The sequence below is a fragment of the Mus musculus genome, chromosome 8 (assembly GCF_000001635.26).
Source record: "Mus musculus strain C57BL/6J chromosome 8, GRCm38.p6 C57BL/6J".
NCBI lineage: Eukaryota > Metazoa > Chordata > Mammalia > Rodentia > Muridae > Mus > Mus musculus.
The window spans coordinates 10685581-10704845 of NC_000074.6; the positions used below are offsets into that span (position 1 = coordinate 10685581).

Below are 19265 nucleotides of genomic sequence, written 5' to 3' on the forward strand. Positions count from 1 at the left end.
TCTCTGCAAACCTTGGTCCCCATCAATGACTCAGTAGTCTACAGGGGACTTTTCTAGTCCTTATTTTAGTCACATACATCACTAAGATCTCATGGAGACAGATTTATCTTACATCTATTCACAAAATTACACATTCTATCTGTCTATCAATCGATCTATCCGTCCTTCCATCTATCATCTATCTATCCATCCACCCATCCATTCATCCATCCATCTATTATCTATCTATCTATCTATCTATCTATCTATCTATCTATCTATCTATCTATCATCTATCTTTCACACACATCCATCCTTATGGCTGCTTTACATATTATCTCTAGATCCTTCTCTATCTCAGCCTTATGCAGTCATCAGGAAGAACCTTCTAGAAGCTCTCTAGAACAGGGAGGGTATGCTACAGGTGAGTAAGGTTCATTGTGGTGGGGCCTCAGCCCTTACGCAATCCTAGTATGCTCCTTTTGTTTTTTTTTTTTTTTTAAATCACATCTTTAGATACATGGATCTGCCACTGTGTGGTTTTACTTAGCACAGCTAGCTTCTCAAACATGCCCACAGTGACTTTCTTCACCCTCTTAACCTCAAATAACCAGCATTTTACCCTCAAAAGAAGTACATTGGGGGGACTCCAATTTAATCACATTGCAAGTCTTCTAGGGCTGGTTTGATGTGGGGCTGGTAGAAATGGCTGTTTTGGAGGGAGGTAAGAAGGGAGGGAGGCCAATAGAGCAGCATTCTGAGGAGGTCATTCAGTCCTTGAGAGGCAGCCTATAATCTATAAAGAGATAGATTTTAAACCCGGTCTCTGCACTGCTTTGTTCACTTCAAGGCAGGAAATAGATGGACTCCTCTCACTAGAAGCAGGAAGCAGGGGGTAAGCAGATTTTCCTGTAAGAGCTAAGCTTGTGATGGGCTTTAATAGACACTACAGTCCTATGCAGAAGACACAAACTCGAGGGAGCAGGGCATGACTCTTAATTATCCAAAGCAATGGTCCACACTCTCACTGTGCACAGAGATCACTTGTGCAGTCCTAAAGTATAGGTCCTGGGTGCCACTTTCAAAAGTGGGATTTGTGACTCTGCACACTGTTCATTTTGGAAGCTCCTGAGTGGTTTGTCTGTGTGTTTGCCAAAGTTAAGGATCAGCATAATGAAACTAGGCAGCAACACAGTGTGTTTTTGAGAATTAACGGTTTAGTTTATATCACTTGGTGTTTGATGCGTGTGTGCTGGGTGGGGGGGGAGCTGAATAAGCACAGGAATGTGTGCATGTGTGTCTATAATGAAGTGCCTTACTTGGTAGTTAATATTATATTATGTTATATTATATATATTTTTTTTACGTAAGGGGACTTAGGGGGTTTTTGCATGCACATAGAGATATAGAATAAAACTATTTAAAATGTAACTCAATTTTTACCTCCCTTTTACAGGAATGTTCTCCCATTCAATACTCTTTATACTCATGTCTCTTTATACTCATGTCTCTTTATACTCACTCTGTCATATTTATGGTCATCTAAGTGCCCACGCGCCACTAAACTGCCTTGTTCTCCAATTACTTCTTGCCCATAAATCTTCTCACCCTGGTTATAAGTTCTTCTGGAGGTCTGCACTGCACGTTGTCTTGCGTCCACCATAGCTGGTTCCTCCATGGAGAGGTACCCTATTACTCTTGGGACCATGAAGAAGCCAACAGCTTGTAGACCTACAGAGGATCCATCATCACCAAGCCTGTAGCTCTACTTGTCCTATCCAAATGAGACAGCTTGGTGCATTGGAAAGGAGAGACAAATGGAAACTTACCCACATTGCCGAGAGAAGCAGCTGGGATGAGCAAGAAGACAGTCCTAGACAAACTTATGGTAAAAAACTTAATATTAAAAACTGTTTATTGTAAATAGATAACTTCACAACATTGGAGTAGTCAGAAAGGTACCTGTAAAATGTTACTAACAAAACAAATGCTGTTCAGACTACTTTTAGGCAAGACAATAAAACTCCAATTCTCAATACAAAAAAAGAAAAAAGAAAAAGGAAAAGAAAAGAAAAGAAAAGAAAAGAAAAAAAGAAAGGAGAGACAATAATATGGTTGACTTCCTTCATCCTGAAATAGACCCAAGGTTCTGAGAAAACTTACTGAACCCTCTGGAAAGCCTTGCTCTAAGTCTGCATTAAGATGCACATGGCTGCATGTCTGTCAGTCAACACTATTTTCAGAAAACTCTATTATAATCCACTGTTCACCCTGTGTTGCAGCAGGGTCTAGCTAGCATGTGGTTAAGCCTGCATTTGATAACCACCTGGATAATATGGTCAATAAAAATAATCAATACAGTCACCTCCCGGTGCCTCACTTCTTATTAGAAGAAGAAAGTGACAAGGACTCTGCCACAATGACTGAATCAACTGGAAGCACTGTTTGCACTGTTACAGAGCTGTCAATCAGACACGCACATCTGACCACCTCAGATCTCAAGAGTTCCACGGGATACCTTGATTCTCAGCACTTCCTGGCTCCAGCAGAGCGCTCTACAAAGCCAGCATTTGTCTCCACCGTTTTGAAGTCTGCTCCACAGGAGACTTCACCGAAGGAAGAGGCAGACAGCATGGCTGCTTCCCCATGAGGTAAATATTGTGTTAAGATAATTGTTAACTTTGGAGGGAGCCCTGCTGCATGACATGTTTAACTGCCCCAAACCATACAAACCTCTCTAATTACTTGGCCCTCCCACCACCACACCAAAGCCTTCTGAGAACAAAACAAGTAGACATAAGACCGGTCTCTGCTTTGTGGGAAAGCCCTGGGTCACATGAAGGGAAAGTGTGGGAAATCCTTCCCCACTCAAGCACAGAGAAAACTGGATAAGCCCCCTGTGCTAAGAACTGAAGAGTGAGTGAGTCTTCCACTGTGGCCGGTGGCCAACACCTCTCACTCTTCGCTCATACAGACAAATGAGACACAGAGGAGGCACAGTCAGTTTTCCAGACCGGAGTCTGTTTTCACTGTTGCCAGGCTCAGCGCTGTAAGCAACTCGTGGAGCGATCGGCACACGCTCCGCATCTACTTCTGAGCATTCACAGGTGTCTGCATCTGTGTGGTGTGTTGACATGCCTAACTGGTGATTTTTCTTGTAGGCTTCCTCTGACCCCAGCAAAAACATGGAAGCATCAAGGAGGAGATTCTCTATGAAGGAAATGATGACTTTAGGAATTGGGAATTCACCAAAGTTGTCAAATTTCAAACCCCAGAAATTTCCATGTAAATATCACACTCCATTTCCTATTCAGTCTAAGAGGAAATGTGTGGTGTTTAATTCTGGGCATCTGGAGAGAGGAACAGCCCTGTCTGGGACATGAGGAGAAAACAGGTAGAATTCCCTCCCATGTCCTGATTCAACCCTGGTCTCTTTACACTCTGATAAATGACAGGAGAGGATAACAAAGGTCATCAAATGGTCCAATTATAAGCACTGTCCTTGCTGTGTTCTAGATTTGGAGCCAATCAGCTCACTCTCCCGTGCCCAGACTACATCCCATTTATGTAGAAATCTGAAACACATCTCAACCTGAGTAGTGCCCAGAAAGACAATTCCCTTAATGACCACTGAGTCTGAGGATGGCCATGTTCCTTGAGAACTGTTAACAAAGAGCCAAGTCAGAAAGGAGGTCTTCCGTGATGAGCTAGGCAGAAAAGCCTGTTTCCTTATCATTGCTAGTGGGCTCAAGAATAAACTGAGAGCTAGTTTGGAGGTCATTCACGGACTCTGCCATCCACCTCTTCATTCATCCAGTGGTCATTGGATGCTAAACAAAGAACAGCCACCCACCCAGCGCACCATTCTGGAGTCCCTAACAGCAGCTTTCCCCAAGTTGAAAAAAAGCCATTTGTTCTTAGGAAGAGTGACCACAATAAATGGTTTTAGTCTTGAGGGGGTTGTTGTGTCCTCATTGCCTGAAGTGCTTTTGTCAAAGACTGAGTGGGCTCAAGGAATCCACAGGGGACTGGTAGTGACCCACTCAGGGTTCCTGCCCCTCAGGAAATCCAATACACCACCAAAGAAGTGCAGTGATGCTCTCTGCCTTGTGTGCGTCACTCATCCTGTCTTGCACCTCATCATGTTGAAGCAGTGACCCCCAAATAGCAAATGGACAGCAGGTTATGAAATAGCAGTTGCTCAGGTGATGTCCTCTATGTCACCAACTATTCACTTGAACTCTTGATTCCTAGAAGCAGGTTGCTTCATATGGTGGGAATAGCATTTGTGAGAATGATCTGGAAGATGCTCAGCCCCCACCGTGTTGCCCTTGTCTCATGCGTCTCATGCTCCCACCCCTGCCCTGTGTGACCTTGTTATTAGTACTACTGCCCGCTTGCCAGTGACTTGATAGATGAGTGTTGTAGTCCACAACCACACTGAGAAGCTGGGGAGGAAAAGGTTTGAAATATTTGGAAGGGAGAGGAGGCACTGTGCTTTGTCATGGCCGACTGACTCTGTGTGAGCGTGACTAAAGGTCTACGTGCCGAAGACAAACGACTGAACGTGTTATACCTGTCAAAGTAAGCAGCTCTTTGGATCGGAGTGTTGAACAGAAGTCCTGGAGTACACAGACCAACGTTCTATGAGGTCCTCCTACATGGAGGGTGTCATTCCCAAGCCTGGTACAGCCTTGCTTCTTTTCTGTCTCTCTGAACGGGGAGGGAAGACCATCAGCCACAGACAGCAGCGGCAGAAGCAGCCTGCCAGCAGATCTCATGGCCCTTACAAAGGTCACAGCAGCCTGGCATGTGACCTTTGATGTCCCCTCCACACCTAACTTAATGTCTACTGAGGACATGTAAAGTCTCAGCGTTTGAGCAATACCAAAACCAACCAACGGGGAGATTCATAGCAGCCACTACATAATCACCCCCAGCTGAGTGGACCTCTCTCTCCTCCTTGGTGCTGACACTTCCTGCTGATCCCTTCATGAATACAGTTCCTTTCACTTCCTAAGCGGACTCAGAACCTGGAAAGGGCTCTCCTCTTGTCACTGTGACTGAATAACTAACAAGAACCGGCTTGAGAGAAGCAGGATGGATTTTCACTCTGAGGTATAGTTACTTCACTGTAGGGGACAGGGCCTGGTGCAGAGGCAGCCCTAGCTGTGGTAGTGATTCCAGGCAGCTGCTAGGTCTCTTCTCAAATGTGGCAGGAAGCAGGGAGATGGAATGAAGCAGGACCTGGCTCTAAAACACTCTTCCTCCCCCTTGGCCTGAAGCTGCTCCTTGAAACAGTACCACAGCTGTGTGCTGAGTGTTCAAACCCTTGAGGGGACATTTCACAACCATGTCAAGGGTCCCTCATTCAAATCAGCTCTGGGTGCAACTCAACTCTCCTGAAAGGATAATGAAACAAGTCTTTACTCTCCAGGTCGGTTTAAAACTAAAGATGATTTCTTGCTCCTCAGCCCTCCAACTCTATGCTTTTACTCTGAACATTTTCTGAGCAGATGCATTTTTCCAAATGTGATGAGCAAGACTTCACAGGCAACACTAACACAGTCAGTGGCTAACCTGCATGAGCTTTGTGGGGGTCAAATCATGCTGTAGCTGGGCATTGACTAAACATATTTTTCTTTTTTCTTCTTTTTTTTCTTTTCTTTTTTTCCTTTTCTTTTCTTTTCTTTTCTTTTCTTTCTTTCTTTCTTTTTTTTTTTCTAGCACCCAAGTAAAACGTGTTGGGATCACGCACTTCCTTCCCCAGAATTTGGTGGCCTAGACAAGCAGAATTCAGATGTGGTATCTGCTGCCCATGAGTGAAGCCTCAGGGTGTGGCCAAGAGCTGGCAGAAGAGATGGTCACTACTCATCCACCCTTGTAACAAGTTCTCTCAATATGGCGTTGTCTCATAAAATCAGGCCAGGCAAAGATGAAAGCGGGCATATGCCCTGTACATCCTACTTGGATCTGGAGTGTATTAGATGATTTGCCAGCCTGCTCTGCCTTGCTCTCACTGGGGTACCATTGAGTGGATCCGTTACTGACACCTAAAGCGGCAGAGAGACTTCGGAGACAATCATGGGCCACTGATAAACACTGTATTAATCACTTTTCTGTTGCTATGATAAAATACTGTGATTGAAAACAACTTAAAGAGGAAAATGTTTATTTTTTGGCTTATGGTTGCATGAAGCAAGAGTCTGCAGTGGTGGCAGAGGCATAGCATGCAAGCAGAAGAAGTTTGGGGTTTCTGTGACCAGCAGAGAGACCAGCTACAGGAGGTACGAATGCAATTGATTCAGTTCAACAGGACTAAGTGCTGGTTGCAGTAGTCTGAATGGTGTGATCCCTATAGACTCAACAGGACTAAGTGCTGGTTGCAGTAGTCTGAATGGGTGTGGCCCCTAGAGACTCATGTGTTTCAATGTTTGTCTCATGGGACATGGCACTGTGAGGAGGTGTGGACTTGCTGGAGGAGGTATGGCCATGTTGGAGGACGTGTGTCACCATGGGAACAGGTTTTGAGGTCTCCTGTGCTTAAGCTACGACCAGTATGTCTCTGTGGTGCTTTGAATATGCTTGGCCTATGGGAAGTGGCACTATTAGGAGGTGTGCCCTTGTGGGGCTTTGAGGTCTCCTGTGTGTGTGTGTGTGTGTGTGTGTCTGTGTGTCTGTGTCTGTGTCTGTGTCTGTGTCTGTGTCTGTGTCTGTGTCTGTGTCTGTGTCTGTGTCTGTGTCTGTGTCTGTGTCTGTGTCTGTGTCTCTGTGTGTTTGTGTGTATTTAAGTCTGGTCAGTGTGATCCCGACAGTCTCCTGCTGCTGCCTGTAGATTAAGATGCAGAACTCTCAGTTCCTTCTCCAGCACCATGTCTACCCACCAGGATGATAGTGGACTTAAACTCTGAAACTGTAAGCCATTTCCAATTAAGTGGGTGCCTTTGTAAGAGTTGCCACGGTCAGGTCATGGTGTCTCGTCACAGCAATAGAAACCCTAACTGAGACAGAGGGGTTCTGAGCCTGAATAATTTATTTCAGGCATTTAAGCACAATGAGATTTGGTGAAAACTTTCCTGGTGATAATTCAATCCCCTTGCACAATAAAACACAAATTAAGCTAAATAAAGATCAGATGTGACTACATTGAAACTCTTTGTAAAGCACACAGGACACCTTTCATAGGAATGGGTTCTTCTGATTGGCTGAGAAAACCAAGCTTATGATAAGACTTTGGGGGAGGATCCAGTGTGCTCTCTTGGCCAGACAGATCACAAGAAGGTCACCAAGCCATTAACTACATCCTCTCTCGCTTTCTGGGTAGATAGCAGATTATGTATCCCTTCCTCTGAAAGAACAACACTGTGAGTTTAACATTCTTGGTTCCCTAGTGCTTATTTCTGAACACACAGACCCCCATGCCTGCTGCAAAGCAGGAAGCTGGCTAATCATATTTCTATTCACACAGCAGAGAGAATGTGCAGGAAGTGGGGGGAGGCAATAAACCCTTAAAGCTGACCCTCAGTGGTACTTCCTCCAGCAAAGCTGTAATTCCTAAAGATTCCATGACCTCCCCCAATAGTCCCAATGACCAGGGAACAAGTGTTCAACTACATGAACCTAGGGAAGATATTTCCCAATCAAACCATTACATTCAGTCTCTCGGCCTGCATAGGCTCATGGCTGTCTCATAGCTCAAAATGTATTCAGTTCAACTTCAGAGGTCCCCATGTCCTTTCACAGTCTCAACCCCATTCAAGCGTTCTCAGTCTCTTGTGAGACTCTCGGCAGTCTCTTCACTGTGGTTCCTGTAAAAATCAAAACCGTGCTACATTCTTTCAGCATGCAATTGTACAGAATACTATCTGTAACCAGAGTAGACACATAGACAATTATTCTTGAGGAAAGATGCAGGTGAGTCTAAAATCATTCTACCTTTTGGAAAAAGCATGAATTTTCCATGTTTAAGACCATATTTGCTCTTAATAACTTCTTGTAAACATCAGATTACATGGTTAATGAGAATACCTCATTTATTTGGATTTGGTGGATGATAGGAACGTGATAGGAAAAATAACTCCACAGAGGCACATCTAGGACACAATGTGCCAGTTTTCTCCTTGTTGCATTAGAATAAAAACATGTTCCCTCCAAAGTAGCTTCCAGGAGCAGGAACATTCACAGGTGACACAAGAGGAACTGCTGGGAAGGGACCCACATCTATTCACAGCCGAGGGGTGCTGGCTTCAGACATAGCAGGTGTCATGAAGTAAGTCAACCAGGAACACCACACATGAGAGTCTGGTCTTCCAGTGATGTCTGCCAGCCAAAGTCACTCATGTCTATTAGGTTATGTCTGCATTCACTCTCACATGACACTTACCTTTTAAAAATCAAACTGTGAAAACTGAATGTGTAATGACCACACATTCACTGGAGGGCATGACTAGCCCTTAAGAGCTCTAGACTGTACTTCTGTGTTTTAAAGGTGCACAGGCTGAAGGCCTAGTCTACAAATATAGATGCTAAAACAGAAGAGATAGCTGGGCTATTGTAAGCTCACCAGGGCCCTAGAGGACCAGAACTGAGTACCCTGCGTTCCAACATCGTGGTCTCCGCACCCCTGGCAGGCAAACCCAGGTCTTCTGCAATGGGTGTCATTTCCCACTCTACCTGTGGCCGTTGACTCTTTGCTGGGTACATGAATCCTTGCTGCTGCGTGAGCAGCTCTGGGAGGAAGGAGTGAACACAGTGTCACACACCCATGAGTTCACACCTGGACAGAACATTGTTACTACAAACCATCGTACAAATAGCTTCCTATAGCCTCTGTGCAGCTTCAGTGACTCCAGGCACATAACATGCCATTCTATAGGTAGGTTTGGCCATCAGGCAGAAATTGGGCTTTGGGAATGCCTGCCAGGTGCCTCCAGAATTACCTCCCAGCATCCTAGAACCAGGGGGTGGAGTCTATGGTAGAGATTCACTGGGTTATAATATGACAACACTGAACGCTCACGTGTATTATTAAACTGTAAAACTGGTTTGTGCTGTGCACAGCGTGTTGAGTTTTGCATGAAGTTACCCTTGTAAGTGTGTCTTCAATCCTGGCCTGTGAACTGCAATGTCAGTGCAACTTGGGAACCACGGGAATCATAGCTGCCCATCCCAAACTCTGGTGGAACTGCAGGCAAGGCTGAGCTAAGGGGCTCAGCAGCATGTCTACCTTCAAGAAACAGGGCTCGGCAGCACATCATTCTAGCACCAACAGAGACATGGAAAGCCATCTAGCAGAGCCCAGAAGCTATTAGAAATTCCTGTGGTGGGTTTCTACTAGGCACCCCTGGATCAGTGTGTCTGGGATGGGCCCTAGGTTAGTTGTTCTTCGATAGTATAACAAAGTAGCTAATAAGATCAACATAAAGAATAAAGGGTATCTCACTGCTTACAGTTTGAAGATCCTCCGTCCTGGAAGAGTAGCTAGTGGCAGATTGTGCAGCTGGTCAGGTGGCTTAGCCACACAGAACTAAGCCTGCTTCGTCCCTTTTATCCACCCTAGAGATTCACTGGGTTATAGGATGGCCTTGGCATCAGGCCATCCTGTTCCAGGTACAGCTGATCCAAGAGTGAGTCAAGTTTATAGTCAATATTAACCATCACAGGCCCCCACCCCATGTTTTAAACTTTATTTACTGGTGACCTAGTGTAGCATGCAAGTTCAAAGACACTGACCCTGCTTGGTGGCAAGCTCACATGCATACGGGAGTCATCTGGTTGGCACAAATGGAACAAACTGTGCTGGGCGCTCATGCAAGACTGATTAACCAATGCACAGCTCCAAGATCCATCATCTGTTTTTGACCTGGATGAGTCACAGGCAGGCCTCTTTAAGCTTGCCTCAGCTCTGAACTAGCAATCACGCCGCCTCTCTCAGGAACCACGTTTGTTTAAGTACATATAAAATTGCTCAGTCTTTGAGATGAAAGGGTTTTTTTGACATCATAATGATGTCAGCAGCGGACGAGAAACCATCCTTTTTGCATTAAACTCCATCAGGACTCTTCTATTTATTTCTGGAAAATCAATAACCATCACATAAGTAACCACAGAAAATGTGGCCAGCTTTAAAAACAAACAAAAACAAAAACCCACCTGTTCCTTGTGTAGATGCTTTAGTCATGAGTATCATGTGCTTAGTTTTCTGCAGCAATTGGACTTCTTAGATTATAATAAATAGAACACCCCTTCTCTTTTCTCTCTCAAACCCTCCCCATATCCTCATGCTTCCTTTCAAATGCATGACCTTTTTCTTTAGCAGTTGTTCCGTGCATACGAATGTGCATGTATATATTAGTAAACACATAAATGCAACCCACTCGTTCTGTATAATGAGATACATCCATGTGACTTGTACATTTGTTTACAGACCTGGACATTTGCTGATGTGTTCTTCCCCAGGGATGACTGTCTTTCCTATCCTGAACATTCCTTCATTTCCTGTAATCCTTCCTGTAGGATTAGTGAGATTTCCCCCATCCATGTTAGCATGTCTGTTGATGCCGTCTCTGCACAGCTCATGTTTAAACAGCCATGTTAGTGAGACTTCATGGGTGTAGCTCCTGATATTTCTAGAAGACATAACCTCACACCCTAATCCTCTGGCTCCTACAATCTTTCCCCCCTCATCTCTTACGGTCTTCTAAGTCTTGGGTGTAGTTGTGTTGTAGATGCATCCATTGGGCTGGGCTCCAATACTTTGCATTTCGATTGGCTTTCTGTAATGGTCTCTGTTTGTTGTAAAGAGGCATTTCCTTGCTGATGGGTCAGGACCACACTTACCAGTGGGTATAAGAACAAATGGTTAGTGTGTAGTTAGGAATGGTGTTGATTCAATAATGTAGGTTCTGATCTGAGACCCACGGCCTCATTCTCCCTGGGTTCTTGTCTAAGTCTCCAGTACCAGGCATGACATGACATGCTCTCCCTTTTTGAGCAGATTTTTAAAAGATCTCTGTCTCTCTGTCTCTCTGTCTTTCCGTCTCTGTCTCTCTGTCTCTGTCTCTGTCTCTGTCTCTCTCTCTCTCTCTCTCCCTCTCTCTCTCTGTATGTGTATATATACACTCATCCGTTCAGGTGTGTGTATAGGTCAGAGGTTGATGTTGGATGGGCCTCAAAGGCATCCCAATTTATCTTTAGAGATGGGTATCTCACTGAACCTGTAGTTCATCCTGTCTGCTGGGCTACCTTGTCAAGGAGCCTCTGGGAATCTCCCGTCTCTGCCCTCATTGCAGGGACTCTAGGCAGGTGTCACTACACTCATTATTTTTGCTTGGTGTTGATGGTCTACACTCAGGCCCTCCTGCTTGCACAGCAAGTGCTAGATGCACTCACCTCTGCCCCTCTCCAAGGCTCCACCCCCTCCAAGGCTCCGCCCCTTCCAAGACTGCACCCTCAAGGCTCCAATCCTCTCAATAGGCTCTGCCCCTCTCCACAGTCTCCTCTTCACACGTGTGTTTGTCAGTCCTGGTACTGAAGCTAACCCCCAGCCTCACCTCACTGTGGACCCTGTGACTCACACTTTCATGCTATGCTCCCTCTCCCGGAGTTCTGGAAGCTTAACCTCTGTGACTAGTTAGCTGTGTTAGACCACACCCTGAAGATGACCGGGCAGAGGCAGGTAGAAAATTAAGGTGGCATTTTTAAATGCTATGCCTTTTTTCCCCCCCATCTGTTACGGAGCTGATTTCACAAATCTTACTTTTGTGGGCATTGGCACTCTAAGTTAACAGCTACAAAGGACATGTCATTGACCTAAGCCTTCAGAAGGTAAGGCAGAATGTGAGCTAAGACAACTGATGACATTCATAATCAATATTTACACACTCCTGTGGTCACTAACGGCATGTTTTCTCCTCGTTCTTCCCAAGTGGTGGAAACCTCACTGTGATGGGAGATTGGGTATTGAGCATGTGAGATGCTCTATGCTGGCCACAGCTCTTGAAACCTGATATGTTGTCTATTGTTGGGTGCTTGGTAATCAGCTGTGCATCCAAAAACAGGTTGGACATTACTATAGCAACATTAACAAAACTGAAATTGTGAAGGAGGCTGAAGACCGGGAAAAACTGCCATTTCAACCTCCACCTTTCAGAGTCAGGAACACGACTCCAAGCAGATGTGTCAGGAAACAGTCCCAAGCTCCGCAGAAAGCCCTGGAGCTGTGGAAGGCCGGATTTCCAGGTTGACAGAGTCCTGCAGACTGACTTCCAAGAGGTCCTGAGCTCGGTTTTCCCTAGCAGTTATAAACCAGGCATGAATGTCAGCATTCCCAACCTTGTGGAAGTGAAGCCCAGGGGAGGGGGTGCCACTGAGCTGTGGGCACTGAATGTGGGCACTCCACAGAGAGAAGGCATACCGAATACCTTCACACTCAACCTGAAAGCAGAGGTGTGAATGGATGCTGGAGCTCAGGTCCAGAATAGAACTCTTTTCTATTCTGTGGAGGACCCAAGACAATGGGATAGGTTCAGCATGGCTTTAGAGGGGACCCTTGTCTTGTCATCCTCTGAACTTGCTCTTTGTAAAGGAACAAGGGTCCTTCTCTACTGGAGCCCATGCTTTCTTCTCTCCCTCTCTGCTGAGACCCAGACACTCAGGAGTGCAGAAGAATCATCTGTAGCTTCTTTCCAAGCTTGTAGGGGAAGCATGAATTCATCTTCTGTGTGGTTTCCAGGGCAGCAGAAAAGCATGGGTAAATATTCCTGAGAACCTATCTGTACATCGAAGGTCAAATGCAAAAGGAGAGCGTGTATGGGCTGAGCAGAGCCTCCCTGCATCTCCAGGTTTTAACTTACGGAGTCTGGGACTCCAGACTCAAATCTCATCTTTCATAACATTGTCTTGTATGCTTTAGGGAAGGCAGAAACAACATATTTTAATAACTATGTGTTGGCCTCATTGTGGTATCACAGAGATGGTAGATACCACAATGTTGGTCCCTGTGTGTCTGGAGGAGATTTGGGGCATAATATCTATGATGGCTGTGTACCATGTAATTCTGTATCCACAGCAACACCAATAGATGGTCCAACAACCATTTGATTCTTTTATTTCTATCCTTTCTCGAATGGATTTTAGTGTGGTGATGTCTTAGGGTTACTCTTGCCGTGATGGAAGAATAATGACCAAAGGTAACTTGGGGAAGAAAGTGTTTATTTCACTCGCAGTTCCAGACAATAGTTCATCACTGAAAGAAGTCAGGGCAGGAACTCCGACAGGGCAGGAACCTAGAGGCAGGAGCTGATACAGAGGCTGTGGAGGAATGCTGCTTACTGGCTTGCTCTTCACGACTTTGCGCAACCTACTTTCTTTCTTTCTTTCTTCCTTTCTTTCTTTCTTTCTTTCTTTCTTTCTTTCTTTCTTTCTTTTTTTCTTCCTTCCTTCCTTCCTTCCTTCCTTCCTTCCTTCCTTCCTTCCTTTCTTTTTATAGCCACATCAAACTTTCAATGAGTTGTTTTAGCCAGAGAGTAACTGATGAACCAGGCAACAAGCCACTCATGGCTTGGGCCCCACTGAAGTACTCAAGTGTGTGTGTGTGTGTGTGTGTGTGTGTGTGTGTGTGTGTGTGTATTCGACCTGCTTTCTTATAGAACTCAGGACCACAGCCCAGGAGCAGCACCACCCACAATGGACTAGGCCCTTCCCCATCAATCACTAATTAAGAAGATGCCCTACAGGCTTGCCTACAGCTCAGTCTTATGAAGGCATCTCCTCAACTGAGGCTCTCTCCTCTCAGATGAGTCTAGCCTGTGCCAAATTGACAAAAAACTACCCAGCACTGGAGATTAAATAGGAAATGTTCAAGCAAATGTTTATTGTATACAATTATAAGAAAATCATGAAAGAAGTCAGAAAGGGGGGGGGAAACAACTAAAAATGTTCTTACAAAAAAGTGTTTAAAGAGAAAAAACAAGCTGAGAGTGGGGCACACATGCGATGCTAGCGCCTGAGTGGGATGTGTGTTAGAGATCCTTCCTGGCTGTGAGTACATCCCTGGCTGCTAGAGGGGCTTCTAGAGGGGCGGTCACTCAAGCTTCTCTTCTCTTCTTCTTCTAACAATTTACTATAATCCCCTCCAAAAAAAATGAACGTGAATGCACAGAACTGGTAGGCACCGTTTAACAAAAACATGAAGGCGGTCTACTTGTGTATGGATTTATCTGGCTGAGAGGAATTAAGCTGCACCAGGATGGTTTTAACGGCAGGGAGAGCAGGTGGTTGCCTAGGGCGGCAGAAGGCTTTAGTGACTGTCACGGGAGGGTCTGTAAGCTGTGAGGGGCTGTGTGGGCTTGTGTCTCCTTTCCCCCATCTTGCCTGGGGCAGCAGACTGCCATCAGGCACCCCTGGGTGGCACACAGCAGAGGAACTCTGGAATGTGTTTGCACTGTTAATGACGCTGGTCCGGGATGGGAGAGAAAGCCCGTGTTTACTATTTTGTGTGCCTTTTCTGGGTACTGAACATTTTGTCTCTGCATTAAGCACAGATTCTCAAAACATCTCATGGCTAGAATAGATTAGAAGAGATGCCCCAACAGTCTGGCTTTGAAATTGTTGAGATGAAGGTCATATCTGGGGTGTGACATCTGCAGCAGACCAGAGAGACAGCTGGATTTATGGCATTTACCATCTTCCTAGCAATATATATATATACACACACACACATATATATACACACACACATACATACACACACATGTATATATCATCACCCCCATCATCATCATCATCACCATGACTACCATCACCATTACCATAGCCTGGTAGATTCAGCTGATGCTGGTCCTAATCTGCATATGGCCACTCACTTGCTGATGCCATCTGCTTCCTTGACCACAGAATTCAGGTTATCTAATCCCGAGGAAGCATTGGGGAAAGAGGCTCAGCTCTGGGCACAGACCTGATGTTTCTGCAATGTATCTTTATTTCATCCTGGGAATGACTGGTGATTCCAGCAAGTTAGAGTTCAGGAAACGCAAGGCTGTGGCCTGTATGAGAAACAGAGTGGCCCAGGCTAGGTCCAGATCCTGGAGACAGCTGATTCTGTATTGTGTATGGTAGTGTGTTAAATTATCACTCTGAACTTCCAGTTCACCAAGTCTTCAGGAGACAGAATGGGTCGTTCTGTAGACCTGGCCTTGCTGAGAACCAATGAATATTAGGAAATGCCAAGGAAGACAGTCAAGGCAATCAGGGAATGTCTTCGGGGTCCACTAACAGTCACAGCTGGTGTCTGTTGAGGACAATCAGGTTATCACTTCAGTGCTTCTGAGGGGAAGCTCAGGGATTCTGCTCGCATTGAAGTCACTGAAGCCAAAACAGAATGCTGTCTAGGGACAGGAGACTGGGAAAGGCCAGCAGTTCACCGGCAGTTTTCAAACACTTCTATAATGTTAATCTTGTCCACTTGACTGGGTTCGCAATAACATAGAAAACACATCTCTGGGAGTATCTGCAAGGATATTAGGAGAAAAGCCTAATCAAGGAGGGAAGATGTATCTTGAATGGTGGCACCATTGTAAGCTTATGTCGGGTTGAGCAGGAGGCAGGAAAAGAGCAACAGGTCTGAGCACCGGCTTTTGCTTTCATCTCTTGGTTCCTAACTGCAGGTGCCAGGTGACCAGCTGCCTCATGACCTTGCCCCCACACATTTCCCTCCATGATGGATAGAACTCTCAAACTGTGAGCCAGATCTAAATTGTTTAAATTAGGTACTTTATCAACAACTAGAAAAGCAACCAATCGGTGTCCTCCTGTGTAAGCAACCAATCAGTATCTTCCTGTGTAAGCAACCAATCAGTATCTTCCTGTGTAAGCAACCAATCAGTAATCAGTGTCCTCCTCCGTGTAAACGCTGGAGTTTGACTTGTTTTTCTACCCAGACTCAGCAAATTTCTTCTCTCTTTTAAAGTCACTTTATGTTGCTGGCGCTCCCCATCCCAAGTGATATTTTTTATTGTTTATTTGTTTTTTGTTTGTTTGTTTTTAAGTTTTTCCCAATTAACAAAATGTACTGTACAGGTAGAGCCCGAGGGACCTATTTTTATGTCAGTGTGCCCACATATTTCACTCTTATTACCATTAATGGGAACTTCATATGCATATCAATGGCAGAGAGTCCCCTGCAGTAGTCTGAGTGAATAAGCTTCATTAATGCAGTATTATGGTTGATTTGTCCTGAGAAAATGCATTTAAGCCTAAAGGGTTTGAATAAATCTGCCAGCAGAGATAAACAGCTCAAAAGGATTGAAAGACAAGTGTGGCCGGGACTTCGGGGTCTGCACTGGAGGCCCAGGACCAAGGCTTCAGAAAACGTGGGGGCTCCTTAAGAGAGTTGCAAAATGCCAGGGATGGGGGGGGGGGGGACTGGAGGTCAGCTGTAGACTCTCAACATAAAGCTTCATTTCGCCAACACAAAAAAGTGGCAAAGGCCCCAAGGGGAAGGGAGGGATGGTCGTTTCTTCAGCTTCACTTGATAAAACGTGGTGCCATGCTGTATTTGCAATAGTTAATAGCCCAACATTGACTCTCGGTTAAAATACAGCCTGTCATTCCCGTAACTTTACCATTTCTTCTGATTTGGGCTTCCACCACACATTAATTCATCCTGCCTCCCCAGGGTGCTGCTGGCTGGGGAAATCTCAGTCTGTCGTTATTATGGATAACTGACAACTTGGAGGACTGCTGGGCTGGCATTTTGTAGACTGTGGAATCTGTCTAATGGCTATCTCATGATTAGAGTGGAGTTAGAGGTTTGTGTGGGGCAAGTGGGCGGTGCCGGACGGGAGAACGGGTTAAGGCTGAGTGAGCTCAGTCCCCAGAAATCTCAGAGACTTGAGATCAGACTTGAGATCCATTTCTGAACCTGCTCGGGAACCTGTGACCAGGACCCCCCACTGAGAAGACCATGGCAATCTGCCGCCTGGAGTCCTACCCCACGCAAATAGAGCATCACTAAGGTCTCAAACTGAGCCAATAGGAAACAGCTACCCCCAAAATCCCACCCTGCTCCTCGATGTTTACAATTGTCCGCGTCCACATGGAATAAAGTGCACACGTTATTTTACTGAGTAGCCTCTAAAAGTAGCTGTTCTACTGAGCTGTAACTTGGGGAAGAGTTCTCCCTCCGGAAGCATTCATAGCATTCTTGGACTCACCTGGCCGGCCAGGCTAATATCACTTCTGCCCCTGTCGCTGGCCTCAGTTTCTCCTCCCTGCTGGACCCCAGCTCTATGGAACCTATTCGTCCCGGCTCTCTTGGCCCTCTTGGCAGACAGCCGATGACAGGTTTGCTAGAAGGAAATCACAGAGACAAGGTTCTGTTTCCACAGTCCTGTGCCACAGAGGTGTGGCTGGGAATTAGTGATATGGATGTTGACCTTGCTCATAGGTACCAGGCACCACTGGGCTTTTCCACTGAGCCATTCATTTCTTAGAAGAAAGCTCCCACTCCCAGGGTATGATCGTCTTCCTGGATGCTGACACTGTATCTGAGCAGTTGGGAATGCTTTTCTGTGAGACTCGTTCCTCTATTTCCCCTTTTAGACTTATTCAATAATTTATTTGTGTCAATATGGTTCAGAGACTATGTATTTTATATTTGGATTTAAAAAAATCAATACTTCATACATTCTGTTTTCCAAATTATTTTGCTAGCCTAAAAATTTATTTGAAAAAAACAAAACAAAACAAAACAAAACAAATTTCTAGGAGTGACTCATTGACCAAAGAGTACGGATACCTTACGTTTTGATAAATGGCCATACTGCCCCTTCTAGAAAATTACTTCCATTTTCTTTTTCTCCAGAAAATGCTACAACATCTGCTTCCTGGAATCTTTGAAAACTCTGTGTTATAAAAACTATTGAACTTCACTAAGAAAATCACATTGTGGTCTTAATGTGTTTTATAATTTGTTTATTAGATTTAACAGATGGAAATTTAATTCTAATGTCTGCAGATCCCTACTTTATTCCCATAGATTGAAATCTACCATTATTCTCCAGTTTCTGTTTGTTTCCCTTTTGTTTATAATGTTTTTGATTTTAGAGTATTTAAAATATATAAATATATTGTGCCTGAAACTTAGACTCTTTGAAACACCACTGTGAACAGTGCTGCTTAGGGAGGTTATGGGGCCTTTGCAGGAGGAGCCTTGCTGGGGGAAGAAGGTCCGTAAGTTGTGCTTTGAGAGTATGTAGCCTCACTCTGTTCGTACAGTCTCTCGGCTTCCTACGTGTGGTTGAAACGTGAGCACTCAGCTTCCTGCTCACGCTTCCTTGTCTCCCTTGACATTAAGAATGCTCTTGCTCGAACCCTAAGCTCAAATAGCCTCTTCCTTCCGTGTAGTGTTCATGGTGGTTCATTGGGACTCCAGGTCCCATGTAACTCATGAATGTCCACAGTGGATCCTTGGCACTCCAGGTCAGCACACCTAAGACAACCTACACATCTGAATGTATGCCTGTACTTTCCACAATACAAGTGAATGGAACCAGCTGAGGCTCCCTAAATCAGAAAAGTGCCTAAAGACATCATGCTATGGAAACACAGTTGGGGGCGGGGGGGTCTGTCACAAGTTAGCTTTCATTTTCTGTAGATCCAAAGGATCTAGACATTTATTAAAAATGGGATCCACTACCTGCCAGGACCTTCTGGATGAGCAGAGATGAGCTGCACAGTGTCAATGCCTTATTCCCCCCAGCCCCTAACTCCATCACCTTCCCTTCCTAAAGGCTGGGGCAGGGTGGAAGGCAGGAACACCCAGGTTAGACCCAACCCCATCTATCCCCTGCCTGCTGGGTACACCTGGAGCATAGCCATCAGAGGTGAGCAGCAGGCTGTTCCCTGAGCCACACTGTCAGGCCCATGGCTCTGCCTGCCTCCCCAAGGAGTCCTGCCAGCATCAGGACCAACCAGATGACTCAAGACACAACCATCAGGAGCCAGGGCACTACAACAGCTCCAGAGCCCAGCTACCTTACCACAGAGATCCCTGGATATACTAACACAGCTGAAGCACACGCTGATGACCTTAAATCCAACTTTATAAAGATGAGAGAGGCCTTTAGAGAGGAAATGAGTAGATCCCTTAATGAAATACAGGAAATTACAACCAAACAGGTGAAGGGAATGAGTAAGACTGCAAAACAGTTCAATACCTGAAAGTGAAAGTCGAATGGGAGGGATGGACTGGCAGGAGAGGAGGGAGGATAATGTGAATAAATAAA

The 19265-nt window shown here is 45.3% G+C and overlaps 1 long non-coding RNA gene across 1 annotated transcript; it reads left to right on the forward strand.

The window, feature by feature from the left end:
* The first annotated feature begins 210 nt into the window (after positions 1-210).
* On the forward strand, positions 211-6160 carry LOC108167577. Its single transcript, XR_001778742.1, has 4 exons — positions 211-403; positions 1436-2630; positions 3141-5097; positions 5707-6160. It is a non-coding gene; the product is annotated as an uncharacterized LOC108167577 (long non-coding RNA).
* Positions 6161-19265: the final 13105 nt, after the last annotated feature.